General features: G+C 48.6%; 1 long non-coding RNA gene across 1 annotated transcript in view; it reads left to right on the top strand.

Annotated features, from left to right (window-relative positions):
* The first annotated feature begins 6,758 nt into the window (after positions 1 to 6,758).
* Positions 6,759 to 10,000, top strand: part of LOC116968962 — a 4,264-nt gene continuing 1,022 nt past the window's right edge. Inside the window, exons 1-2 of the long non-coding RNA XR_004410570.1 lie at positions 6,759 to 6,807; positions 9,226 to 9,282. This is a non-coding gene — a long non-coding RNA (uncharacterized LOC116968962). The remainder of the gene's footprint in view (positions 6,808 to 9,225; positions 9,283 to 10,000) is intronic.

Genomic DNA, 10,000 nt, shown 5'->3' on the forward strand with positions numbered 1-10,000 from the left:
TGAGAGTGCGTGTGTGTCTGAGAGAGTGTGTGTGTGTGTGTGTGTATAGGGAGTTGCACGCAAGGTCACCGGGTCAAAGGGTATGACGCATGGAGCCGCTCTATACATCTGGAGGACATCGCAGCTTCCAGTATATGCTGTTAATACATGAAACGCATACTTTCCTACCTGTTAAAAACTGCCAAAATTTTGAATGTTTGCGCTGTAAATAATTGTGGAAGTCGGGGTAACCGGGGTATCCTTCTTCAGAATTCCAAAAGTGAAGAGAAATGAAGGTAAAGAGAAGCGAGAGCTGAAGGGACAACAACAGCTAAAGTGCTTGGCGAACATTGGCCGTGCAGATATCGAGATTGCAAATATTGGGAATTATTGCCTTTGCTCACTGCATTTTATCAACAGCGAGGCATGATTTGTGTTTTTACTTGGTTCCTTTGGTATCTAAAACGTTCCAGAAGTGATAAATCTGGCTGTAAATTTTTTTAATCGCCCATGGTTTTGAAGTGGGTTTGTACATGCAAAAAGTAAATGCTTCTGAAGATAAATGTATCGTTAAAAAAATCTCCAGACTTACGAGTGATATGTAGAAAAGTTTTCTATCATTATGCCATTGAGATGTATATTTTGGCAAATAATAAAATGTCCTGACAACTTAAACACCCGCTGTCTTTCAATAGGATATTGTCAATTTGCTGAGGTTGATTATGTCCAATTAACAGCTAACAATGATGCCATTCCTAGGCTTGCATCTGAGTAAAATGTAATTCAAAACCCACGGCCTACCATCGAGGAGCGACGTTTCCTGTCGGGACCGGCTGGGACTACAGCTTCGGCGGCGGCTCAGCGCTGGGCCACCATCATGGAGCGGACGATGCCTTTACCGGGTCGCCGTGCGGTAAGCTCTGGAGTGCTGTGGCCACCGACTCCAACATCCGAGCAGCTTCGGTCTGCGGAGCGTCCAGCCGCGGGCGGGCGGCGCTGGATTTAAAACACCGCGGAGCCTGGGATCTGTTGCCGAGATCGCCAGAGTCGGAGCTCCGGCCAGTGCGGCCTGTCGACGTCGGGTAAAGCGGTCTCCAGGGAGGCAGCGGCCACTCCAGACATTTCCCGATGTTGGGGAAGTCCAGAACAAGGGGTCACAGTTTAAGGATAAGGGGGAAATCTTTTAGGACCGAGATGAGGAAAACATTCTTTTCACACAGAGAGAGAGTGGTGAATCTGTGGAATTCTCTGCCACAGAAGGTAGTTGAGGTCAGTTCATTGGCTATATTTAAGAGGGAGTTAGATGTGGCCCTTGTGGCTAAAGGGATCAGGGGGTATGGAGAGATGGCAGGTACAGAATACTGAGTTGGATGATCAGCCATGATCATATTGAATGGCGAATGGTGCAGGCTCGAAGGGCCGAATGGCCTCTGCTGCTGCACCTATTGTCTATGTTTCTATGTTTCTATCCCACAGTTACAGCCGCCATCGCCATCATCAGGGTCCGGGTTCCATCTTGTTCCCGCCCAAAGCTCCATCAGTCAACCGTCAACCGCCAACCGCGTGCCGACCTCACCTGCCCTCACCAAGATGGCCGTCGACCTCACCTGCCCTCGCCAAGATGGCCGCCGGTGTCACCTGCCCTCACCAAGATGGCCGCCGACCTCACCTGCCCTCAGCAAGATGGCCGCCAGTCAAACCTGCCCTCAGCAAGATGGCCGCCGACCCCACCTGCCCTCACCAAAATGGCCGCCGACCTCACCTGCCCTCACCAAGATGGCCGCCGACATCACCTGCCCTCGCCAAGATGGCCGCCGGCCTCACCTGCCATCACCAAGATGGCCGCCGACCTTGCCTGCCCTCACCAAAATGGCCGCCGACCTTGCCTGCCCTCGCCAAGATGGCCGCCCACCTCACCTGCTCTCACCCAGATGGCCGCCGACTTCGCCTGCCCTCACCAAGATGGCCGCCGGCCTCACATGCCCTCAGCAAGATGGCCGCCGGTCTCACCTGCCCTCGCCAAGATGGCCGCCGGTCTCACCTGCCCTCACCAAGATGGCCGCTGACCTCACCTGCCCTCACCATGATGGTAGACGTCAACCCCACATTTAGACCTAAGATCCTATAGCAGAGTTTAAGAAGGAACTGCAGATGCTGGAAAATCGAAGGTACACTAAAAAGCTGGAGAAACTCAGCGGGTGCAGCAGCAGCATCATTATTTGTTCGGCACGGACTAGAAGGGTCGAGATGGACTGTACCGTGCTGTAATTGTTATATGGTTATATGGTTATATGGTTATCTATGGAGCGAAGGAAATAGGCCACGTTTCGGGCCGAAACCCTTCTTCAGACTGATGGGGGGGGGGGGGGGGGGGGGGGGGAGGAAGAGATGGGAAGATGTGGCGAGGTCATTTCCGCCACCTCCTACGTGACCCCACCACTCGCCACATCTTCCCATCTCCCCCTATGTCTGTCTTCCGCAAAGACCGCTCCCTCCGCAACTCCCTTGTCAATTCTCCCTTCCCTCCCATACCACCCCCTCCCAGGGCACTCTCCGTTGCAACCGCAAGAAATGCAACACCTGTCCCTTCACCTCCCCCCTCGATCCATTCAAGGATCCAAGCAGTCGTTCCAGGTGCGACAAAGGTTCACCTGTATCTCCTCCAACCTCATCTACTGCATCCGCTGCTCTAGATGTCAGCTGAGTTACATCGGTGAGACTAGGCGAAGGTTGGGCGATCGTTTCGCCGAACACCTCCGCTCAGTCCGCAATAACCTACCTGAACTCCCGGTGGCTCAGCACTTCAACTCCCCCTCCCATTCCCAAATCCGACCTCTCTGTCCTGGGTCTCCTCCATGGCCAGAGTGAGCAACACTGGAAATTGGAGGAACAGCACCTCATATTCCACCTGGGTAGCTTGCGTCCGGATGGCATGAACGTTGAATTCTCCCAGTTTTGCTTGCCCTTGCTGTCTCCTCCCCTTCCTTAACCCTCGAGCTGTCTCCTCCCATCCTCGCGCCCTCGGGCTCCTCCTCCTCCTTTTCTCCTTCCTTCCCCACCCCCTATCAGTCTGAAGAAGGGTTTTGGCCCGAAACGTCGCCTATTTCCATCGCTCCATAGATGTTGCTGCACCCGCTGAGTTTCTCCAGCATTTTTGTGTACCTTAGCAGAATACATTGACTATTTTCATAATCAACCTGGCACAGCAACATGCCAGCTGTATCAAAGACAACACTTCACACACACAGGGAGCTCCCCGACAGAGTTGCCCAGTGCTGTAACTTTTACCATGGGCATCGAACCCCGTACCCAGGGACATGCCGTCAGTTCAAAATATTTAAAGAACTTCACACAGCTCAGACTCTACAACTGGAAGACATACTTTGAATTAAATGACTTAACTCAGAGGAACAGCGAATGGGGAAGGATTTTGCCCAAGATCCCTGCCAACATTTGGCTTAATGGGAAGAGAATGTTTAACCACAGAAGACACTTCCAGCCGCATGGGACCCAGTCTATGGAGATACACGGTGGAAACTGAATGTCACCCCTTCACAGGGAGAGGAACATGAAATATATTGTGGTAGTTTCCACTCACAGACTAAACCAGATACAGATTCAGACTGACTATATAACTACAGTAGGGTGAACAGAAGGGGCAGGATTAGTAAACTTGAAACAGTGTCCACAAATATTAAACCACTTTCATAGCAAAAGGATTTGAGTATAGGAGCAGGGAGGTTCTACTGCAGTTGTACAGGGTCTTGGCGAGACCACACCTGGAGTATTGCGTACAGTTTTCGTCTCCTAATCTGAGGAAAGACATTCTTGCCATAGAGGGAGTACAGAGAAGGTTCACCAGACTGATTTCTGGGATGTCAGGACTTTCATGTGAAGAAGGACTGGATAGACTCGGCTTGTACTCGCTAGAATTTAGAAGATTGAGGGGGAATCTTATAGAAACTTACAAAATTCTTAAGGGTTGGACTTGCTAGATGCAGGAAGATTGTTCCCGATGTTGGGGAAGTCCAGAACAAGGGGCCACACACACAGTTTAAGGATAAGGGGGAAATATTTTAGGGCCGAGATGAGGAAAACATTTTTTTCCACACACAGAGAGTGGTGAATCTGTGGAACTCTCTGCCACAGAAAGTAGTTGAGGCCAGTTCATTGGCTATATTTAAGAGGGAGTTAGATGTGGCCCTTGTGGCTAAAGGAATCAGGGGGTATGGAGAGAAGGCAGGTACGGGATACTGAGTTGGATGATCAGCCATGATCATATTGAATGGCGGTGCAGGCTCGAAGGGCCGAATGGCCTCTACTCCTGCACCTATTTTCTATTGTTTCTATGTTTCTAAGACAACACTTCACACAAACAGTGAACTCCCTCATAGAGTTGCCCACCAAACCTGTACTCTTTAGTATGGGCATCCTGCCTGACCCGCTGAGTTACTCCAGCACTCTGTGAAACGTCACCTATCCATGTTCTCCACAGATGCTGCCTGACCCGCTGAGTTACTCCAGCATTTTGTCTTTTGAGCAAGAGTATCCAAATATCTCTACAACAGTCTGTCCAGTCCAAAACTCAATGCATGACCACTCAACACAGATTCCATTCACCTGAAAGTCCTTCATAAGAACTCATAATAAAGAAGCTGTGATTAGGGTAGTTAACATTAACCATTTCACACAAGTGGTTAACAAATAGTTCACATTAACTTTCCTCAACCAAGAACAATGTGGATCCACTATAAATTCCTCGCTATCTTCTTCATCATAACAATGACATCAACTGAAACCCAGTCTTCGTAAAGTGAGTGCCCCAATTAAAACACAATTGGACAGCAAACCAGGAGACATAGAAACATAGACAATAGGTGCAGGAGTAGAGGCCATTCGGCCCTTCGAGCCTGCACCATTCGCCATTCAATATGATTATGGCTGATCATCCAACTCAGTATCCTGTACCTGCCTTCTCTCCATACCCCCTGATCCCTTTAGCCACAAGGGCCACATCTAACTCACTCTTAAATATAGCCAATGAACTGTGGCCTCAACTATCTTATGTGGCAGAGAATTCCACCGATTAACCACTCTCTATGTGGGGAAAAAAATGTTTTTCTCATCTCGGTCCTCAAAGATTTCCCCCTTAGTACCAGAGGGTGGTACGGGAGGGAAGGGAAGAATTGACAAGGGAGTTGCGGAGGGAGCGGTCTTTGCGGAAGGCAGACGTAGGGGGAGATGGGAAGATGTGAAGAGTGGTAGGGTCACGTTGGAGGTGGCGGAAGTGGCGGAGGATTATGTGTTGTATTTGCCGGCTGGTGGGGTGAAAGGTGAGGACTAGGGGGACTCTGCCCTTGTTGCGAGTGCGGGGATGGGGAGAGAGAGCAATGTTGCGGGGTATGGATGAGACCCTGGTGCGAGCCTCATCTATGGTGGCGGAGGGGAATCCCCGTTCCCTGAAAAACGAGGACATTTCCGATGCCCTGGTGTGGAACGTCTCATCCTGGGAGCAGATGCGGCGTAGGCGGAGGAATTGGGAGTAGGGGATGGAGTCTTTACAGGAGTCAGGGTGGGAAGACGTGTATTCCAGATAGCCATGTGAGTCAATTGGTTTGTAGTGTATGTCGGTCAGAAGTCTGTCCCCTGCGATGGAGATGGTGAGGTCAAGGACCTCACCACTCGCCACATCTTCCCATCTTCACCCATGTCTGCCTTCCGCAAAGACCGCTCCATCCGCAACTCCCTTGTCAATTCTTCCCTTCCTTCCCGTACCACCCCCTCCCCGGGCACTTTCCGTTGCAACTGCAAGAAATGCAACACCTGTCCCTTCACCTCCCCCCTCGACTCCATTCAAGGACCCAAGCAGTCGTTCCAGGTGCGACAAAGGTTCACCTGTATCTCCTCCAAACTCATCTACTGCATCCGCTGCTCTAGATGTCAGCTGATTTACATCGGTGAGACTAAGCGGAGGTTGGGCGATCATTTCGCCGAACACCTCCGCTCAGTCCCCAATAATCTACCTGAACTTCCGGTGGCTCAGCACTTCAACTCCCCCTCCCATTCCCAAATTCGACCTCTCTGTCCTGGGTCTCCTCCATTGCCAGAGTGAGCAACACCGGAAATTGGAGGAACAGCACCTCATATTCCGCCTGGGTTGTTTGCGTCCGGATGGCATGAACGTTGAATTCTCCCAGTTTTGCTAGCCCTTGCTGTCTCCTCCCCTTCCTTAACCCTCGAGCTGTCTCCTCCCATCCCCCCGCCCTCGGGCTCCTCCTCCTCCCTTTCTCCTTCCTTCTCCCCCCCCCCCCCCCCACACACCCCACCCCCTATCAGTCTGAAGAAGGGTTTCGGCCCGAAACGTCGCCTATTTCCTTCGCTCCATAGATGCTGCTGCACCCGCTGAGTTTCTCCAGCATTTTTGTGTACCTTCGATCTTCCAGCATCTGCAGTTCCTTCTTGAAGACCAAGGTATGTATCTCCACTGCACTTTGGTGGTTCAAACTTCGTGAAAATGTTGCCTTGTGTACCATCCTAACATGGTCATAATTTAGGGAACACTGTTTCCATGGATTCATACACATGGTCTTATCCCACAATTAAATGTATCTGACTTACATCTGAAGTCATGTTCCTGGTCATTCTGGTGGATCTCATTATTAATGGGGTACAGTTTAAACACTGGATTGTTGCTTCTTTAAAATCAAACCGAATTAAAGTCTTAATCAGAAAATAATCCTTTTTTTCCAGAAATCAATGTGACCCCAGTACCTGAGATGAGCCATGTTACTGAATATATGTCTGTGAGTAGGAACACAAAGCAACAAGGTAAATAGATGACTCCGTCAATGAATCTCTAGTTGTACAGGTGTTGTATTTGTTGAAGCAACCTATTTCACATTTCACCGTTTTGTAACAAGAATGTGAGGAAGGGAACCTCAAACACACAAACTAATTGATCAATTCAACAGTCTCTCTTGTGTCAATTCACCCCTCAGCCCCAATCTTCCTCATTCAACTGCAGGTCTTACTCTGCATTGGTCAATTGACTAACTTTCACTGAACTATCATGGTCAACCCATGAATGTTGAGACATCACCATGAACAACATATTCACACTCCTCATTTATTGTTGATCCTGATTAACAGCGTGGTTAGAGGCTCTCTAAAGAATGGACAACACTTGCCCTTTCAAAAGTCACCATCCCTTTCACAAAATATCATCTAGCATGAAATGCCTCCAATTCACTTTGCCACTAGTTCAGGTTTTATTCTAAAGTGAAAATAACAACAACATTTCAGAATGGTTTGAGCATCATTAATAGATGGTGGATAGGTGATGTTTCAGATCGAGACCCTTCTTGTGAGTCTGAAGAAGGGTCACGACCTGAAACATCACCTATACTTGTCCTCCAGAGATGCTGCCTGACCTGCAGAAGTACTCCAGTACTTTGTGTCCCTTTGTGTATTAACCAGCATCTGCAGTTCTTTGTTTCCACCTCAGACAGAATCAGAATCAGGTTTTAATCGCCAAGTGTGTTTTGCAACATACGATGAATTTCATTGGCCAGGTCAGTCATAGAATTAAAAAGGAACAGACACAAAAACACATTTTAACATGAACATCCACCACAGTGACTCCTACACATTCCTCACTGTGATGGAAGGCGAAATAAAGTTCAAGTCCTTCACTAGTGTTCTTCCTCGGTCATGGGCCCCGAGCCCCCGTTAACGGGACGATCTTACCTCCCGTAGCCGGTGGGGTTTGGGCCCTCCACGTCGAGGCGTTCAGCTCCTGCATCGGGGGGGGGGGGGATGTCAGCTCCCCCACGCCGGGCGTTCAAACCTTGTGTCAGGGCTGGTTGAACCTTCTGCGGTGTTGGAGCTCCCAAATAGCCTCTCCCAAGACTGCGAGCCATTGAAGGTAAGTCCACAGGCCACGGCGGGAGCGATCCCAGGCAAGGGATCCGCTCCAGTGTTAAGTCCGTGCCCCACGGTGGGGCTCACGACAGTCCGAGGCGGCTTTTCAACCGCATCGATGGTAGGCCGCAGAGCCTAACCCAGGAGAATGTGATCTGAAAATGATCACCTCTCCGGGAAGGTAAGAACCTGAAAAAAAAAGTTTCCCCCTCTCCCCACACACAAAACAAACTGAAGTACATTAAAACAAACTTTAAACAAACACTAAAATAACAAAAAGATGAAAAAACGAACAGACTGCTGGCAGGGCTTCCATCCGGAGTACCTCCGCAGTGGTGGTCAAATGGTGGACAGTATTGTTTTTGCCAGAATTTAGACCACATTTCTGAAGAATCTGATGAACAACAGAGTAATCTTTCTTGAAAAATCTGAAGGAACCTTTCAATAAATCAGACATTGCTCGTGTTTTAATGAGAAAAATATAAATTCCTTACCTTGTTCCACAGTATGGAGCAATTGTATTCCACTGTAAAGGCATCGATTGTATTCATATATTGTCTTTCTGCTGATGCAACAAAAGCTTTTCCATGAACCTGGGAACACATGACAATAAACTAAACTGAACCTCAGCTGATCATATCTCCCCATATTCCTTGATCTTAGTCCACATATGACTGGTCTCTAATTTGTGTTTTGGAGTTTTTTTCCCACTAACCAGTGGTCTTTCAAATTTATGCTTCATTTATGTGTTGTGTTGCCTTAGTCCAAATGCCTCTGATGCTGCTGCTGCAGGCAACATTGTCATTGTACCTGTACCTGTATCTCGACATTGTTGTGTAGTTGTCAATGAATTCAACAACTCCTAAAATGTACTGAATGATTTGGCTCCAGTCAAATCTGTGGTGGAGAATGTAACAGATTCTTTGTTCTCCTCATCTTAATCCTTATTGTCTCTTGTCTTAAACCTTTACCCCTGGTCATGATCTTGCCCCAACAGGGAACATCTTCCTCAATCCAGACTGGTCTACTTGTTGGAATTGTCTATGTTTCCATGAGAACCATTGTCATTTTTCTAAACTCCACGAGCCAAATTAACTTCAATTCTCTTTGTAATTTCCGCCATCCCATGAAGAAGGTAGAACAAGGAGGTTAGGAGATGTGACTTTTCATGGAGGGTTTTTTCAAACTGCTGGAGGTACTCTGTGGGTCGATCAGCATCTATGGAGGGAAAGCAATGATCAGCGTTTCGTATCGTGACCCTGCATTGACTTAAATCATCATGTTTCAAATACAAATCAATTCTTTGTTTCCAACTTATTTCCACAGATACAGAGGAAGGTATTCATTATGGATCCATCTCCTTCCAGCCTAAAGCAACTGGTGGTAAAATGACTTTATTTAAATATGTTTTAATCTTTTATCACAGTGAGGATCATTGGCACAGAGTAGTCTGAAACCCTGCTGTCTTTAGCCACCTTACAACAGCATCAGACATTCCAGGGATGAAGTCCGTCACTCTGCTCATCAACATGAAGTGGGACAGTCAGCTGGGGCTCAGTTAGGAGCCCAACCATCTCTGGGTGGGTTCAGCCTCCCCAGCCTTCTCCGAGTGTGTTCTGGTCCCCTAAACTACAGGGAGCGTGTTCTGGTCCCCTAAACTACAGGGAGTGTGTTCTGGTCCCCTAAACTACAGGGAGTGTGTTCTGGTCCCCTAAACTACAAGGGGTGTGTTCTGGTCCCCTAAACTACAGGGAGTGTGTTCTGGTCCCCTAAACTACAGGGAGTGTGTTCTGGTCCCCTAAACTACAGGGAGTGTGTTCTGGTCCCCTAAACTACAGGGAGTGTGTTCTGGTCCCCTAAACTACAGGGGGTGTGTTCTGGTCCCCTAAACTACAGGGGAGGTGTTCTGGTCCCCTAAACTACTCTAAGTGAGTTCTGGTCCTCTAGCCTACTCTCTAAGTGGGCTCTGGTCCCCTAGCCTACTCTGAATGGGTACAATAGCCACTCCAGGGATACAACCAGTGACATCCAGGCTGCTGTTACAACACTGTTGTGCATTGGCGTTGGTGATGGGAAGTGAAAGCAAGACATCATTTATGTC

The sequence above is a fragment of the Amblyraja radiata genome, chromosome 48 (assembly GCF_010909765.2).
Source record: "Amblyraja radiata isolate CabotCenter1 chromosome 48, sAmbRad1.1.pri, whole genome shotgun sequence".
Lineage (NCBI taxonomy): Eukaryota > Metazoa > Chordata > Chondrichthyes > Rajiformes > Rajidae > Amblyraja > Amblyraja radiata.